Source organism: Octopus sinensis, linkage group LG12 (genome assembly GCF_006345805.1).
Source record: "Octopus sinensis linkage group LG12, ASM634580v1, whole genome shotgun sequence".
In the NCBI taxonomy this organism is placed as follows: Eukaryota; Metazoa; Mollusca; class Cephalopoda; order Octopoda; family Octopodidae; genus Octopus; species Octopus sinensis.
The window spans coordinates 55,381,553-55,400,111 of record NC_043008.1 but is presented as its reverse complement, the minus strand read 5'-3'; the positions used below and the strand labels follow the sequence as shown (position 1 = coordinate 55,400,111).

Genomic DNA, 18,559 nt, shown 5'->3' with positions numbered 1-18,559 from the left:
CCTATTCAAAAAAAAAATATTAGAGTGCAATTTGAGGGAGATTTGGTTACTATTTCTAATAGGCCAGTCTGGCATTCCCATACCCAATGAACTCTTTTCCCTTAAGATGACTGCTATTTCTAGCTAGTTGATTATCCACATGGAGACTTCTTCGGCTTAGTTTTTCAAGTGTTTCATTCATCTGTGTGTATTTTATGTATATTTTTATATGTATGCATATATGTGTATATGTCTATGTAATACATACATACATACATACATACATACTATATATATATAAATATATTTTAGCTACTGTTGCATTTACAGACATGTAAACACCTTGCCTTTATATAAACAGCTGTATGTACAGGTGAAGAGTGATCAGGTGGTTTAGTTTCAGTCCTGTGTTGGGATTTCCTCACCCACTAACTACTTCTTTGTCTATGGACTATGGAAACACTGCTTTTAAATCCACTATTATAAAGGGATAAATTAAATTGGTTAGACCAATTTGTGTACATAATATATTGTTGATAGCTTGTAATAGTTTTTTGTAAGCAGTGTCTCCATGGACATTTGGAAGAACACTTTGTTACTGATGAAATCCATACTTTTTTGAGTCAAGTACATCAACATCAAAATAAATATCAAATGGAAATTGTAGTTTTGATACCTGTGCCAGTGGCACATAAAAAGCACCATCCAAATGTGGACGATGCCAGCGCCGCCTTGACTGGCTTCTGTGTCGGTGGTACGTAAAAAGCACCAACCAATCGTGGTCACTGCCAGCCTCCCCTGGCACCTGTGCCAGTGGCACGTAAAAAGCACCCACTACACTCACGGAGCGGTTGGCATTAGGAAGGGCATCCACCTGTAGAAACACTGCCAGATCAGACTGGAGCCTGGTGCAGCCTCCTGGTTTCCCAGGCCCCAGTCGAACCACCCAACCCGTGCAAACACGGGAAACGGACGTTAAATGATGATGATGATGATAGGTGTGAAGAGAAGATAAAAATCACTATAAATTGGCCCAGTAGGAATAAGTCAACAACAGAACCTCTTTGCATTGACTTGACATGCTAGAAATGGTAGACAAAAACTCACATCGCTTTCTATCATCCACCAGATATATGATATGATAGATAATGCAGTCGAGGGCTTATTAATTATGCCTGGAGTGGTGGATGGGGGTAAAACCCCGAACAAATATATAGGATGATCTCTGCTGGAATGTTTTTGATCACAGGTCTGCTTGATCAGAGCTAATCTGGGGATAAACAACAATATCAACACTACCATCACTGTCGGTGTTACGACCAACAATAATTACTTCAATATTTACAGCTGTTTCACATCTGAACGTATGAGTAGGTGGGGGTGGGGGGGAGATATTGATAAGAAACCTAACCAGTTTGTTATTGCATAAAAATTGCTTGCTTGTATTGTGTTTAATCCATATGTAGGCTACACTAGATATGGAATTAATCCCATTCATATTGGATTGCAATTAAACTGCAGAACTGACACGAGCAACCGCCGCTAACGGGGTTGGGTGGATGGGGGGAACTTTCTAAATTAAAGCAAAATGTTAAACAAAAAGGCAAGTGAAACAAAACAAAACAATTTCATCAATTTATAAGTATCTATCTGCAATATATCTGATGTCTGTTCCACCAGTTTTATTCTGCCAGAATCATAGACTTTGATCTTGTACTCTGGTTTCCTTCATTCCCAGAAGCAGATAAATCTTTTACATTTTACTGTTGGTATGATAATATTAAGGATGATGAAAATGATCATAATAATAATTATAATAATTGTTTTAATTTAGATGCAAGGCCAGCAATTTTAAGGTTAGTGGGTTAGTGGGTCACACAGACAATCGTGGTATTTGACTGGTACTTTATTTTATCAACCCTGAAAGGATGAAGGGCAAAATTGACTTTGGAGGAACTTGAACTTAACCCTTATTTGGGGACCTTTTGAGTGGGATGGGTTACTCAACCAGACGAAAATTCTAACTGAGCCCAACCTGCAAGGCTATGTGCTGTTTATCTTGATATCAGATCACCATGTCACACACATGGTTGTGATGCATGTGCCTAGTGTACCCTTATTAAATGGGTAGTCATGATGGGTATACTGGGCTTTGTATATTTTACCCCAGTGTCACTTTGATGGCATGCACTGCTCTCTCACTCAATAATAATAATAATTTCTTCTATAGGCACAAAGCCTGAAATTTTGGGGGAGGGGACTAGTCGATTATATCAACCCCAATGTTTCACTGGTACTTAAGGCATAGTCAACCTTGGCGGAATTTGAACTCAGAACGTAGAGATGGATAAAATGCCGCTAAGCACTTTGCCTGGCATGTTAACATTTCTGCCAGTGTGCCACCTTAATAATAATAACAATCCTTTCTACTATGGGCACAAAGCCTGAAATTGTGGGGGAAGGGCCAGTCGATTACGTCAATCCCAGTGTTTCACTGGTACTTAATTTATCGACCTCAAAAGGATGAAAGGCAAAGTCAACTATGGTGGAATTTGAACTCAGAATATAGCAACAGGCGAAATACTGCAAAGCTTTTCATCCATAATAATAATAGTAATAATAATAATAATAATTTCAAATTTTGGCACAAGGCCAGCTGTTTTACAGGAGGGAGTAAGTTGATTACATCAGCCCCAGTGCTCAACTAGTGTTTATTTTTATTGACCCTGAGAGTATGAAAGACAAAGTCAACCTTGATGGAATTTGAACCCAGAATGTAAAGAGTCAGAGGAAATGCTGCTAAACATTTTATCTGACACACTGTCTCTGTTGGCTCATCAACATTAGCTAATAATAATAATAATATTAATAATCCTTTCTACTCTAGGCACAAGGCCTGAAATTTGCTGGGAGTAAGGGTTAGTTGATTGCATCAACTTCAGTGCTCAATGGCTACTTATTTTGTTGGCCCTGAAAGGATGAAAGGTAAAGTCAGCCTTGGCAAAATTTGAAATCAGACTGTAAGGAATTGGCAGAACTGTAGCTCAGTATTTTGTGCAGTGTGCTAGTGATTCTGCCAGCTCGTCTAACAACAACGATAGTGATGATTTCTTTATGAACCTCAAGGGCTCGAAGTGATACAATAAAGTGTGATGGAATGTTAGCGACAACAGAGTTTACAATGCATTTTGAGTTGGACAAAGTTATATAAAAACATGGGTTGGGGTGATGACATTCTACAATAGGCGGATTAAAAATTTTAAATTATACAAAATAAATATGTGAATATTATAAATAAAAGATAATTTATTGGGTTAGATGTCTTAATGTTAATCTCATTTTAATATTTCTGTCTGTCTTTCCCGCCTCTGCCTGCCTGCCTGCCTGTCTGTCTGTCTCTCTCTCTCTCTAGAATATATTCCCTTTATGTGTATGAGGAGAAGGAAAGTGTTCAATCAATAAATTGTAATATCTCTCTCTCTCTCTCTCCCCATCTCTATGTGTACATTTCTGAACACGTGTGTTTAATTCCAGAGCCAAAATTGGTTTTGTGTCCATTCAGCCATGCCAAATTGTCAGTGTCTAAAATGCTGTGCCCTTTTGTCTCATTGTGCACAGTAGTGTCCACTCTGTTAATCTCTTCCATTACTGCTCTTTCATAGCTATGAATCTGTTTGTCTCATACTTTATCCTCTCTTGTCATCTTGCTTAAAATCATCGCTTTCTTTCTTAATCTTCTATCAGCCAGGGGTACTCTGTAGGCTCTCTAGGTTTTCCAACTGGTGAGGCAACCTCATTAGTGCTGATCTCATGAAGAAAAGGCCCCCCCCAGTACACTCCATAAAGTAGCTGGCATTAGGAAGGGCAACCAACTGTAGAAACCATGCCAAAACAGAGACATTAGAACATGATACAATCCTCCACCTTATTGATTCCTGTTGACATGCCTGACCCCTATCCAATCCCATGCCCAATCTATGTCCAACCCATGCCAGTATGGAAAATGGATGCAAAATGATGACAATTATGATGATTGGTCCTTCCTCTCTAATTTCTGGCATTGTGTTTTCTTACAAAATTATTATTAGAGTTGGTGGTGGTTAAGTTGCTGTTAGTAACGCAGCATTGTGTCCACTTGTCCACCTTGTTCCTGTCTGTCTGTCATTTTCAAGTTATTTTGATGTTTGCTAGAGAAGCTGGGCATCGCAAAATCTAGGTCAGCTGAGTACACTAGTGACTGGGTCACGGAATTGCTGGGTTAATTGCATACAGAAGTAACTGGGAGTCACAAAATAGCTATGTTAACACTGTTTTTGGCCAAGGCACTTTACTGTCAAAGGCCAAGTTCACCAAATTCTAACCCCAAGTACTCAAGGGTTGTGTAGTTTTCATTTTGTTTTTTATTGTCAAAATGGGATCCTGTAAGTGGTTGTTCGATGTGCTAGAGATGGCAGCCAAATCTCCTTCAAATTGTGCTCTGCTGTTTTAAATAAGTGAGTAAGGTGGTAACTGAGTATCTCACAACAAATGTATAACAAGTAAGTTACATCATTGCATAACAATAGGTTTACTACAGCATCACATCAGAATTAGTTAACTGGGCAATTGAATGTTAAGTGGCAATGCTGGAGACCCATCATAGTAATAAAGACAAGGTCTTGTCATGCAGAAACTTTGGAGTTAAGGTGGTGAGCTGGCAGAATCATTAGCACGCCAGGTGAAATGCTTTGTGGTATTTTGTTTGCCGCCATGTTCCGAGTTCAAATTCCGTCGAGGTCGACTTTGCCTTTCATCCTTTCGGGGTCAATTAAATAAGTACCAGTTACGCACTGGGATCGATATATAATCAACTTAATCCGTTTGTCTGTCCTTGTTTGTCCCCTCTGTGTGTAGTCCCTTGTGGGTAGTAAAGAAATAGGTATTTCATCTGCCGCTACATTCTGAGTTCAAATTCCGCCAAGGTCGACTTTGCCTTTCATCCTTTCAGGGTCGATTAAATAAGTACCGGTTATACACTGAGATTGATATAATCAACTTAATCCATTTGTCTGTCCTTGTTAGTCCCGTGTGTGTAGTCCCTTGTTGGCAGTAAAGAAACAAGAAACTTTAGAGCTTGAGTGAGAGTGTGTGTGTATTCATGTACACCTACACCACATGTGCATTAATTTACGTATGCTATCTATTGCAGTGCTTCATTTGATTACAGTAGGTAGCATATGTAAACTCGATGCAGATTTGAATCATAATACAGCGAGTGAGGTGTGTGGCTTAGTGGTTAAGGTGTTGAACTCATGGTCGTAAGATTGTGGTTTCAATTCCTGGACCAGGCAACAGGTTGTGTTCTAGAGCAAAACACTTCATTTCACCTTGTTCCAGTTGACTCAGCTGTCAAAAATGTGTAATCCTGTGACAGACTGGTGTTTTGTCCAGGTGGGGAATTTATACCCCACGAAACCAGGAAACTGGCCCTTATGAGCTGGAATTACTTAAGAAGGTGCCTTTACCATAACACAACTCATTGTATCCGTATTGTGGTACTAACACCTACTTGTGCATACACAGATGCATGTGCATGTACTTTTACTATTGGAGAAAAATAGATATAAACTTGTTTATGATGGTATACAGATTTATATATTATGGATCAATAAATCCATTCATTATTGTTGTTATTAAGATGGCAAGCTGACAAAATCGTTAAATGCATTGGAAAAAATGCTGATTGGCATTTCTTCCAGTTCTTTATATTGTGAGTTCAAATCCTGATCGCTTTTGGCCAAAACACTTTATTGTCAAAGGCCTTAGAGATAGCAGCCAAATCCCCTTCAAATTGTGCTCTACTGTTTTAAATAAGTGATGAAGGGCACATTACATGATTGTAGTCTTACACACCCCTAATAAGACAGGATGGTCAAGCCTTTTATTACAGGGCTATTTAATCAGGGTTACCTTGAGCTAAACAGCAATGTTAACCGTACTGTATATCCACAATAAATGTGTTGCTATGGCGGCAGTGCTCCAGTTTGGGCTTGGACATGATTGCTAAACCAGATTGAAAAACCTAAATATAATATAACATTTAATTGAAAAACTAGGATATGTCCTGTCATATAATTCAGGAGTGTCAACTCAAACTGTTTGGTTATGTTACTTGATTTTCTGAGTTGGATCCTGAATATCATATCCTCTTCTCTGAAGATCTGGCTGCAGAGATAGCTTGTGTTGGTCAGCCACATGGTCAAGCCAGATGGGAACTGAGTGCAACACTGATCAGAGGGTTATCCAGGATGACCGAAGCAGATACTGAAAAATGCTGGATGTCACATGGTCAAGTCATATGTTTGTGGAGGCACATGGCCTAGTGGTTAGAGCAGCGGACTTGCGGTCGAGGGATCACGGGTTTGAAACTCAGACCGGGCGATGTGTGTGTGTTTATGAGCGAAACACCTAAGCTCCACGCTGCTCCGGCAGAAGGTAATGGCGAACATCTGCTGACTCTTTCGCCACAACTTTCTCTCACTCTTTCCTCCTGCATCTTGCAGCTCACCTGCAACGGACTGGCGTCCCGTCCAGGTGGGAAACCTATACGCCAAGGAAACCGGGAAACCGGCCCTAATGAGCCAGGCATGGCTCGAGAAGGAACAAACAAGTCATATGAGGAAGTATCTCACAGAGATAGGAATTAACTGGGACACTGATCAGAGGGTTATCCGGGATGATGAAAGCAAATACTGAAAAAATAGTGAATGCAGTGGTGTGCTGCAACAGTGCATGTTCCCATACTCGACCTGATTGTTTTCATATAAAGATGAGGCATATAAACATTCACTTGCATTCACACACTCTCAAATTGATTGGTCATGTCTCAGTGGAACAGCATCAAAAGATGATCCAAGAATATGAACTGTTAACTGTATGTCTATTAGTTATCAGAAAGTGTATGTATATGAGGCAAAATCATGTAGTAAGACAGAGCAGTAAGTACATTGTCAATTAGACATCATGTGATGCTGTTGTGAGTCTGCCATGAGAAAATCTGTCCAGCTGAGAAGAAAATATCTTGCCTGGAAACAGTTGAGGGTTGGCAACAGGAAGGGCATCCAGCCATAGAAAATCTGTTTCATTAAATTCCGTGCAACCCATGCAAGCATGAAAAAGCGAACATTAGATGTTGAAGATAACGAGAAATATGTGTGTGTCTCCCTGCCCTTACCTATCTAATTATGGCTGTTCTATATATGGCTAAAATATTTATAAACTAGATCTTGTAGATTCCGTAAAACCATTGCGAAGCCCATTAGTTAGAGCAATATATATATTATTCATAATATTGTAATATCATTACATCAATTTCGATATGGAAATAGATTTAAAGTAGATTTTATGCGCTCTCTCTTTCTTGCTCTCTCTCTCCTTCCTTTCCTCTCCATATTGAAATAAAATTGTTACTTTGTAATATGAGCGTTATTCAATCTTTATTAAAATAAGATGTTTCAGAATTTGTTACCTGACACATTCTGTGATGACATCATTCTAGCAGCAGCTTTTATGTGTGTGTGTACACATCTGTATATATATCTCTGTCTGTCTCTCTATACATACTTGTATGTATGTATATATCTGCGTTTGTCTGTCTATTTATATGTGTATGTGTGTGTATCAGGAAGAGTTTTACTCTTTTACTTGTTTCAGTCATTTGACTGTGGCCATGCTGGAACACCACCTTTAGTTGAGCAAATCGACCCTAGGACATATTCTTTGTAAGCCTAGTACTTATTCTATCGGTCTCTTTTGCCAAGCCGCTAAGTTACGGGGATGTAAACACACCAGCATTGGTTGTCAAGCGATGTTGGGGGGACAAACACAAACACACAAACATATACACACACATACATATATACGATGGGCTTCTTTCAGTTTCCATCTACCAAATGCACTCACAAGGCTTTGGTCGGCCCGAGGCTATAGTAGAAGACATATGCCCAAGGTGCCATGCAGCGGGACTGAACCCGGAACCATGTGGTTGGTGATGAATATGTGTCTAATGCATGGACAGATTGGTGGTGGGGGGTACAAATGTGGTGTAGGGAAAAAAATAAAGCAAAAAATTAAAAGCCTGATGTGCTTTGTAGCATTATTGTATTTCTGAACCAGAAAATAGATTTCTCTTTTGGTAGCTTCTTAAAAATGTACTAGCAATGATGTTCTGTTCCTTGTACTACATGGTTCAATCTCTTGTTGCCTTTGAATGCTGTTTTATTGAGCAGGCTACTGTCTTTACCAAACTCTTCAACCATCATCATCATTATTTAACATCTGTTTTCCATGTCGGCATGGGTCGGACTGTGTGACTGGATCTGGTGAGCAACAAAGACGCATCATGCTCTATGTCAGCTTCGGCATGGTTTCTATAGCTTGATGTACTTCTTAATGCCAACGACTTTATACGTCAGCTTTCTGATCTGCAAAATGTTGGTTGGCTTGCCAAGCCAGAGGGGTGGTATCATTTGAAAGCTAAAACAAAGTGCATTGTGACTAGCGGTGTATAACAACTTCCAATTGTCTGGTCAATACTGTGATGTTACCATGATATATGTGCAAACATACACTGGGCTTCTTTCAGTCCCCATATACGTACACATATATAAATATATGTGCTGTGCGTGTGTTACCATCTCCTTGACTTCAATTTACGTGATAGTTGTAAACGAGTGCCACCATCATGCAAGTGGTGTTGTTTGTTTCCAGTCTTCCACGGAAACCTGTTCAGTCACTGGAAAATATTATCTTGCATGGAAATGGATGAGGGTTGGTGACAGGAAGGGCAACCAGCTGTAGAAGATTTGCCTTTACAAATTCCATCTGACTCCTGCAAGCACAGAAAAGTGAATGTTATGATGATGATGATGATGACTACTATTTGGAATCACTGAAGTCAAATTGGTGAAATGATATGGCTAATCTAGGAATTTTACTTAAGATTCTGTCCAGAATGTTAGACATCTAGTTTGTTCAATCATTTGTTTATTTTATGTCCATTTTCCATGCTAGCATGCATTGGATGAACAGTTATTTGAAGGTAGCATTTAACAGTCAGAATCCTTTTCTGTCACCTACTATTATCACCTGATCCAGTCTCATATACATGCAATTGTTTGTATTCTCTTAACCCTTTCGTTACTCATTTATTTTGAGATGCTCTGTGTTTCTTTCAATTATTTTAAATATAACAAAGAATTTAGTAAAATAAATTGGTTATCATTAAGCTAGTGTTAGGAACATAAATTTTAACTAAGATTTGGTGAAAGATTTGAATTCAAAACTTATGAAAACAGGATATTTATACCAAAGAGCCAGAGCCAGTTTCAGCCGGGTTGGTAACGAAAGGGTTAAGAGGGCTCTGCAGTTTCTCGCTGAACAGCCTGCACAGACAATTTGTTCATATAGTGATCAAATGTTTGTGCTGTCCGTGATCTCATTTCCTTCCATCAAATTGACATTGTCTGTCCACATACACAATAGTTTTGCTCAAGAACACCACACACTGCCCAGTCTGGGAGTTGAAATCAAGGTCAAGACCATGAGTGCAACACCCTTACCATAAAGCTACATGCATACACACAACTGTTTGACTAATAGACAAAGGACTGACAGTTCATATTCTCTTGTCGCCTTCAGATGCCATTTCATTGTGAACATGCTGTTTTTTCTACAAGTAAGGGCCCTTTTTTTTTATTCCTAGTGCTTTTTCTACAATGTGGAACAGCTGGTCATAATACAACAAGGAATGTAAACATCATGGCAGCTTTGCTCTGACAGAAGCAAGCCAAGCCATGAAATGTCACTAGGCACAGGCATGGTTGTGTGCTAAAAATCTTGCTTCCCAACCACATGGCTCCAGGTTCAGTCCCACTGTGTCGCACCTTGGACAACTGTCCCCTACTATAGCCTGGGCCAACAAAGGTCTTGTGGGTGGATTTGGTAGATGGAAACTGAAAGAAGCCCATCATATATGTGTATGTGTGTATCTCATTGAGTCTGTGTTTGTCCTCCCACCATTGCTTAACCACTGTTGTCGGTGTGTTTATGTCCCTGTAACTTAGCGGTCCAGCAAAAGAGACTGATAGAATAAGTACTAGGCTTACAAAGAATAAGTCCTGGGGTGGATTTCTTTGACTAAAAAACCCTTTAAAGCAGTGCTCCAGCATGGCCTCAGTCAAATGAATGAAACAAGTAAAAGAATATTCATACACAGAAACAAGTAAAAGAATATTCATACACAGAGATGTGTGGTTATGAAGCTTGTTTTGGAACACAGAGTTCCATGTTCAGTCCCACTGCGTGGCACTTTGGGCAAGGGTCTTCTACTATAACCCCCTACTGACCAGTGCCTTGTGAGTGAATTTGGACGATAGAAACTGTGGAAACCCATCAGTTGTATATGTGTATGGCAGTATCATGTAACTGGCACCTGTGCTGGTGACACTTAAAAAGCACCCTTTGAACTTTGGGCCTCACAGAGGCAGTGACAAGTGACCAAGACCTGTCAAGCCAAGGGAGATCTTAGTCATGGCCGATGCCAGTGTTTCATAACTGGCACCCATGCTGGTGGCATGTAAAAAGCAGCCACTACACTCTTGGGGTTGTTGGTGTTAAGAAGGGCATTGAGCTGTAGAAATCATACCAAATCAGATTGGAACCTGGTGTGGTTCCCCAGTTTACCAGTTTTCAATCAAACCATTCAACCCATCCCAGCATGGAAAACGGACATTAAATGATGACAATAATGAGTGTCTTTGTGTTTTTAACACTTATCATTAATTCACAACCTGTGTTGGTTTGTTTTCATTTACATTTCCGTAACTTAGCTGTTTGGTAAAAGAGATTGGTAGAATAAGTACCAGACTCATAAACTGTGTACTAGGGATGATCTTTTTCAACTAAAATCCTTCAAGTGCCTCAGCATGACTGAAACAAGTCCATACATACATAGGTGTGTGTGTATATATATATATATATACATATATAGGTGTGTGTATATATATATATATAGACCAAAGTTTGCATACACCACTACATTTTATGTATAAAAAACACAAAAATGGGACAAGAACGCAAAACACAGACAGTTAGGTAAAACACAAAAAGGAAAACAAAACATCCAGACAGATGATACAAGGAAAACAAGGACGGATCATTCGGAGTTTTCTATCCTCAGTCAAGTTCCAGATTATCTTTGCAATTTTGGCTGGTTATACTCAAGATTGCTCCAATCTGGCCAGCCCCAAGGAAAAATAAGCTAAGAGCATTACATTCCTTGGAAGAAAGCAGTGAATGTATACGAAACAAGGATGGAAAAAAGAAAAAAAAATGTTACACAAATATATATAACAGGACATAACAACAGGTGTCTTTCGACAAAGGATGTATCGTCTGTCTGGATGTTTTGTTTTACCTGTCTGTGTTTTGCATTCTTGTCCCATTTTTGTATTTTATATATATATACACACACACACACATTTACATACATGTAAATGGCACCTGTGCATCATAGTTGTGGTCATTGCGGTGCCATGTAAATGGCACCCATGCCAGTTGCATGTAAAAACACCCATTACACATCTGGAGTGGTTGGCATCAGGAAGGGCATACAGCTGTAGAAACCAAGACAAATCAGACTGGGACCTGGTGCAACTCTCTTGCTCATCAGCTCCAGTCAAACTGTCTAACCCATGTCAGCAAGGAGAGTGGATGTTAAATGATGACACAGACACACATTGTAAGCTTCTGCTATAACTCTGGGTTGACCAATGCCTTGTGAGATGAATTCTATGCTGCATAAAACATATTTCATTGTTGGAACTATTTGCATCTTTCCCAATGAAGAACATACTCAGTTTTTTTTTTTTAGTTTCTCTTCTTTTTTTTTTCTTTTTTACTGCAGTTCAGAATGTTTGCCAGGATTATACCTTCACTGAATAATTTGTGCGCACACACTGTGTGAATATAGAACATTCAGGCCTTGTGAAGTGGAGAAATATTTACCTTAGTGCAGTTATTTGTGGTTGCAAAATGTAACTGTTGTCTTATCTATTGTTTTCTAGTATATTTATATATAAGATATTGCCTTGTGTTCTACTACATACTGGAACATATAAAATTATAACATACATATGTGTGTGTGTATGTATATTATATATATATATATATACATATATACTGGTGTTGCTGTATGCTTAGGATATCTACTTGCAAGGAATAAATTAAGCAAATACATGAATATGTTTTCTGCATAGTAAAAACTCTGAGGCCTCTTTAAGGAGATGGATGTTTAACTTGTGTGCGATTATTTGTAGTATGTGAAATCTTACACTTACCTATTTCCATCCATTGCTAGGTTGAATGCATTGTGTGGTTTTTGTGGTCTGTTGAGGGTGAAGCTTCTCGTTATGTTTTTATTTTTATTGTTGGATGCTGAAGTAGTGGGATGATTCTGGCTCCAACTAGATTTTGCACATAAAATATTTAGATATGATGTTGAGGATAATGGTAATAATTTTTATGGCATTACTGTGTGGTTAAAGAATTTGCTTTGCAATTATGTGGTTTCAGATTCAGTCCTACTGCATAGCACCTTGGGCAAATCTGCTATAACCCTGGGCTGAGAAATATCTCTGAGTGAATTTATTAAAATGAAACTTTGTGAAAGCTCTTTGTGTGTGTGTGTGTGTGTGTGTGTGTGTGTGTGTGTGTGTGCATTTTTGTCTTTTACTGCTCAACAATTGGTGTTTGATTGGTTACATCCCCATAATATCTGTGGTACCCTGTTGGTTATTACATTATTAATCATCATAAAACTTTGTCATTACATTAAAGATTTTGGTTATGTCTTCAATTTCATTCTATAGTCTAGGTTGTTTAAAGCATAACACTCAGTACTTCATGCTAAAGTAAATAATATAGAGGGGCCAAAACCAAGAGTCTGAGGAAACTGCTGTTGTCTGTATTGGCAATAATTATACAGTGAAGCTGGTGAGTTCAGACACCTTATTTTTCAGCATACAAATTGAAATTTTTCAATAAGAATTTACAGCCAAAATATGGTAGGTTGACTTATATACCAAGATGGTTTTGGAGGGCCAAACATTCCAGTGGGATTTCAAATGATAGCAGTGATGTTTGAATATTTACTCTACATGTTTATACTGCCTTGTCAGTCATTTCACTGATACTATCAATCCAGTACCTATAAATAATAGTAATAATAATAATGAGGGTTGTTTTTAATTTAAGGTATAAGAGCAGCAATTTTGAGAGAAGGAGGTGAGTCAATACCATCAACCTCAGTACTTGACTAAATAATAATAATACTTTAGTACTTGACTAAATAATAACAACAATAATATTTCATATGACAAACATTATGGTCAACATGAAAACAAATGAATGATAATGTTGCCATGATCAAACACCTTTTTCTTTGTATGTATTTTCTCTGTGTGGAATTTTTACGCCATCAGAGTTTGTGACAGTTGATGAAGTGTCTGCTAGCAATTCCCCTTGGGACAATTGTTGTTATTACTAACCGATCAACCATTTCCTAAATAAACAGAAAAAATGTCTGATGTCAAAAAAAAAAAAAAAAAATGAAATTGCTACTATGCAATTAAAGATAGAAATATGTGCAAGAATTCATAGACAATAAATTTTTCCCATCTTGAATTGATTTGTTGGCTAATTGGGAATATTGAAATTATTTATGAAATGTGTTCACAAAGCTGGCCTGATGGCTCTTAAGACTAGGTAGAAATGTCATTGTCGACAGCTGTTATGATACTTTTCCTGATTTGCAAACATTCTTGTGACAACATATTAACTAAGGATTATGCCCTCTGAAATAATGGTGATAATGCTATTGAAAATTGCCTTTCATCAAAATCATCAAAGGGAATATTGCACTAACATTACAAAACACTACCACAGTCATTCTTAAGCTGAGCGGTAGCAACCCCTTTGGTGGAATTGTGAGCTCACAAGTGGGGTGATAACTATCAAGGATGTGCCCTGAAGGGTACTGAGTATTTAGAGGAGAGGTGGGTTTTTTTCTTAGGAATAAAATGTTTAAACCAGTTACAATAATTATATTGTAAATATATTTTCAATTAAATTTTCACTTGGATTAGAATAAGAGTAGGCTTTAGTATTATTCCACCTATATTTATATAATGTGATGTAGTTATGTCCTTTCTCCACAGCATACTTCCCTCTGAACTATACAGAGGGATCTCTTTAGTCATATAAGTTACCTGACAAACTCACTAGTGCTGGTGCCATGGAAAAAAAGGATCCAGTGTACTTAGTAAAATGGTTGGTGTTAGGATGGGCGTCCAGCTGTAGAAACCATGCCAAAGCAGACATTGGTAAACAGTTTTGGTGAGATTTGATATCAGGGCATGAAAAGCTGAAACAAATAATGCAAGACTTTCTTCAGACACTAACTACAGAGAACATCTTAGGTTTAAAGCCTTTGTATTTATTTCCTAGGCACAGTTTATAACAGAGAATGGCTGTAGTGAACCCGAAATTGAGAGCTTCTGAGCTTCTCTTATTTCTCTGTGACTAAGTCATTGTTGAAGAAGAGTTAGCTATCCATAAAAAGTATTGCTCCATGGATACACCATGGTGTATAAAAAGTGTTGCTCCTATAAGTTAGTTAATAATCCTTTCTACTATACACACAAGGCCTGGTATTTTGAGAGAGGGGGCTTATTGATAACAATAATCTGAGTGCTTAACTGGTACTTATTTTATCAACCCCCAAAAGGATGAAAGGCAATTTTGACCCTGGTGGTATTTGAACTCTGAACATCGAGCCAGAAGAAACATCATGAAGCATTTTGTCTGGTGTGCTAATGATTTTGTCAGCTTACTATATTTGGTTAATGATAATAAGTGAAATACAACCAATGCATGTGTGTTATTGGTAAACTGACCTTCCCAAGGTACAACAACCTTTCAAAGGCAACAATCTTGCAAAACAAATGCAAAAACAAAACAAAATAAAAAGACAATTAAAAACTGGAAAAGTTTTAAAAAGGTAAAAGAAAACAAAAGGAAACATCATTAGCTTAGCTCAGGATATATATTATTTAGTTTTTATTTTTATTTTGTAGTTATTTATTTATCTATTCTCACCAATGTGATGAGGCGGAGGTCTAGTGGTGGGGAAATGTGTAGTTTTATGGGTGTGGCATAGTGTGATGGCGTGTGCATGCAATGGATATGGCTATCTAGGCATCTCAGTTTGTTACAAATTCATTACATATAGTAGGGACCAACCAGAGGTAAGGGAGTGAGGGCAGTACTAGCTGGTAGTGGGCGGACGAGGGGGGACACAGTGCGGAGTGGGGAAGGCGGGGGCGGGGCAGAAGTTGAAATGTCTGACTGAGACCCCTTTTTATTTCATACAAGCCATCATCAAGGTAGCCTTGCTGAGATAAGATAATGTAGGAGTGGTTCAAATCCCACTCAGTTTTATCTCTCAGAACACACAAAGTATGGCAGTGGTGGGGCTGGTGGTGGTAAGGGGACAAATTTTAGGATGAGTTTTTCTTCTGTTTATTATTTTTCTTCTTCTCTGGCAATGAATAAATAGTTACTGTTTTGTTTGCTTGTATTTGGTGCTCCCTAAACATAGATCTTTAAGGTATACCTTTACACAGAACTTGCTGCCACTTTTATTGGCGTTTTACATCATGTCGGTGTCTAAGTTAAGAAGGAATTCTTGTTGTCATGTTTTTTTAAATATATTTTTTTCATTTACATTGTGTGTGTGTGTGTGTGTACACTCACGTACATGGAAACAGAGATAAACACAAAATAACATATATACATGATTTTAGGTCCATGTATAATTGTATGTTCGCATATATATGTATATACACACAAATGTATATATGTGTGCATCTATGTGTTTATATACGTGTGTGTGTGTGTGTGTGTGTATATATATATATAGAGAGAGAGAGTGTGAGAAGATCTTTTCTTAGTTTAGGCATAGGTACACACACACACGAACACTTGTGATCTAATGTTTTGTTTAACCAACATCTTGCTAAAAATATTATACCAAAACCTAATAAAATTGTTTGGTTAGAGTTATCTTTGTTTCTATTTATCAATGACAACCTCACCCCTCCCTGAAGTTAAAGAATAAATATCCTTATCTTCAAATTGGCACCAATTTTTGATGAGATTTTTACTTTTTTTGTTGCACGCAATAGTTTTTTTTTTCCTCCTATCTTTAAACTTAAAACCCGAGAAACTTTAGCTGGAAATTCTGTCTTTTATCAGAGATACTTTTATTGTTTGTGTTGTTGTCGCTGTGCTGAATAGCTGCACATGATTTTGCAGACAAAGTAGAATTACCGTACAGGTGTATAAACTAAATGATTGCTCTTATTACTGTATTTGATAGCATTTAAGACACTTTCTTTTTCCTGTCTGCAAAGTTGAGCATATATTATGTGCTTAAAACTGTTTCTGATATTAAGGTGTGTCTTAGAAGACCATATGTTTTTTTCTGAAAATATGTCTCAAGAAAACCACTCCAGATCCTATATGCATAATTGGGTCTATATTACATGCTTTAATGCTCTGAAAACTTTTTCTCCTGGATATGCACTGCTGAAATTGTGTGGTACCTGTATCCCTGTGCATCTTTTATGCCTTCAAATATGGTTCGTGAGGGTTATTTTGCATAGGGTGAGAGTTACTCCAGGTTTGCGCTCTTTAATAAGACAAACTGGTGTGTCTTATGTGAAACTGTCGTAACTGGGATTTGAAACCAGGTTGCTGGTTTATCCTCACAAGTACTTATTGTTGCTATTCCATAAAGGTTAGCTCATGCATGAGGGATTTTTTTTTGTACCTTCAACCATTCTATTATTGGCAGGTGACCAATTTCTATACTGTAAGATCATAGACCCAACTAAAATTAGAGATTCCTTACAGTTTGTCAGTTTTGTTGTTTTTTGTTTGGTGGCTGGTGGTGGTTCAGCTTATCTCACGGCTGCATGGAGCTGTATTTAATCCCATTGCACATCACCTGGTTGGCTGATGCTTTCTGAGTGGGATTTGTTAGATGGAAACTATGGAAGTTCTTGTTTGTGTGTGTGTGCATGCATGTATGTACATATACACGTTATATATATGGACTCTCCTGTCGAAGATGACGTATGAGCATTCAGCTTTTGCCGAATGACCTGTACAAAGGATTTGTTTATAGTGATCAAATGTTTGTGCTGCACAGTAGTTCACTCCCTCCATCAAATCAACGTTACCTGAACAGGTGCACAGTGTACCACGCATCAGGTGTCAAAGTGATCACAGAGCAACATAAGGTGATATACATTCTTGTTTGTGTGTGTGTGCATGCATGTATGTACATATACACGTTATATATATGGACTCTCCTGTCGAAGATGACGTATGAGCATTCAGCTTTTGCCGAATGACCTGTACAAAGGATTTGTTTATAGTGATCAAATGTTTGTGCTGCACAGTAGTTCACTCCCTCCATCAAATCAACGTTACCTGAACAGGTGCACAGTGTACCACGCATCAGGTGTCAAAGTGATCACAGAGCAACATAAGGTGATATACACCTGCTCAAAAAACACAACGCACCACCCTGTCTAGCAAGTGGAATCATGAGTGCAACATTCTACCCACTGAGCCATTATATATATATATATGTATATTAATGCTCGTTTTTATGTTGAGTTATGTGATGGCTAGTATGCTGAAACTTTGAAGTTACTGTCAACACTATTCTTGCAAAGGAATAATATATATAATCATTTATTATCATTTTAGTATCTCCTTTTCCATGCTTGCATGGCTCAAACAGAATTTGTTGAGGATAGATTTTCCACAGCCAGGTGCTCTTCTCACCTGTCTGCAAGCAGGTTAATATTTCCGCATGGCTGGACATATTTTCACAGAAGATTAGGAACAAATAGCACCACCTGTTCGATGTCAGCATTCGTTTACCTGTTTGATGTCGACACTCCTGATATCAAGTGATGTCAAGAAAAGTCAGCTGGGCTTCTTACAGTTTGATGGGCTTCTTACAGTTTCCAATTCCAAAATCCACTCACGAGCCTTTTGGTCAATGCTCAGCTATAGTAGAAGACATTTTCTCTGTGTGTGCTGCTATCACTGTCATGATGACACTACAACCACAGTCTGAATAACCTTCCATAAGATTTCAGTGACTTGTTTTAAGGATCATATATTATGTGCTTTAATGTACTAAAAACTGTTTCTGATAAGTTTAAGGTCTTAGAAGATCATATATCTTTTTCTGAAAATGTGTCTCAAGAAAATCGCTCCAGATCCTATATTGCTGACAAATGGATATAATGTTTTAAAATTTCTCAGAGGTGCAAGAGGCAACCAGCAGCATCCTTATCTACTCACCTGTTGTGGCACATTCCTTTAACACCTGAAAGGTAAAGCAGCATTTCCAAAATTTATTTTGTTATAAAGGGGAGGAATGGTTGTGTTGTTTAGATGT

At 38.0% G+C, this 18,559-nt stretch overlaps 1 protein-coding gene across 2 annotated transcripts in view; it reads left to right on the top strand.

The window, feature by feature from the left end:
• Positions 1-18,559, top strand: part of LOC115217854 (tripartite motif-containing protein 2) — a 63,508-nt gene that overhangs the window by 25,425 nt on the left and 19,524 nt on the right. The gene's annotated exons all lie outside the window — the stretch shown is intronic.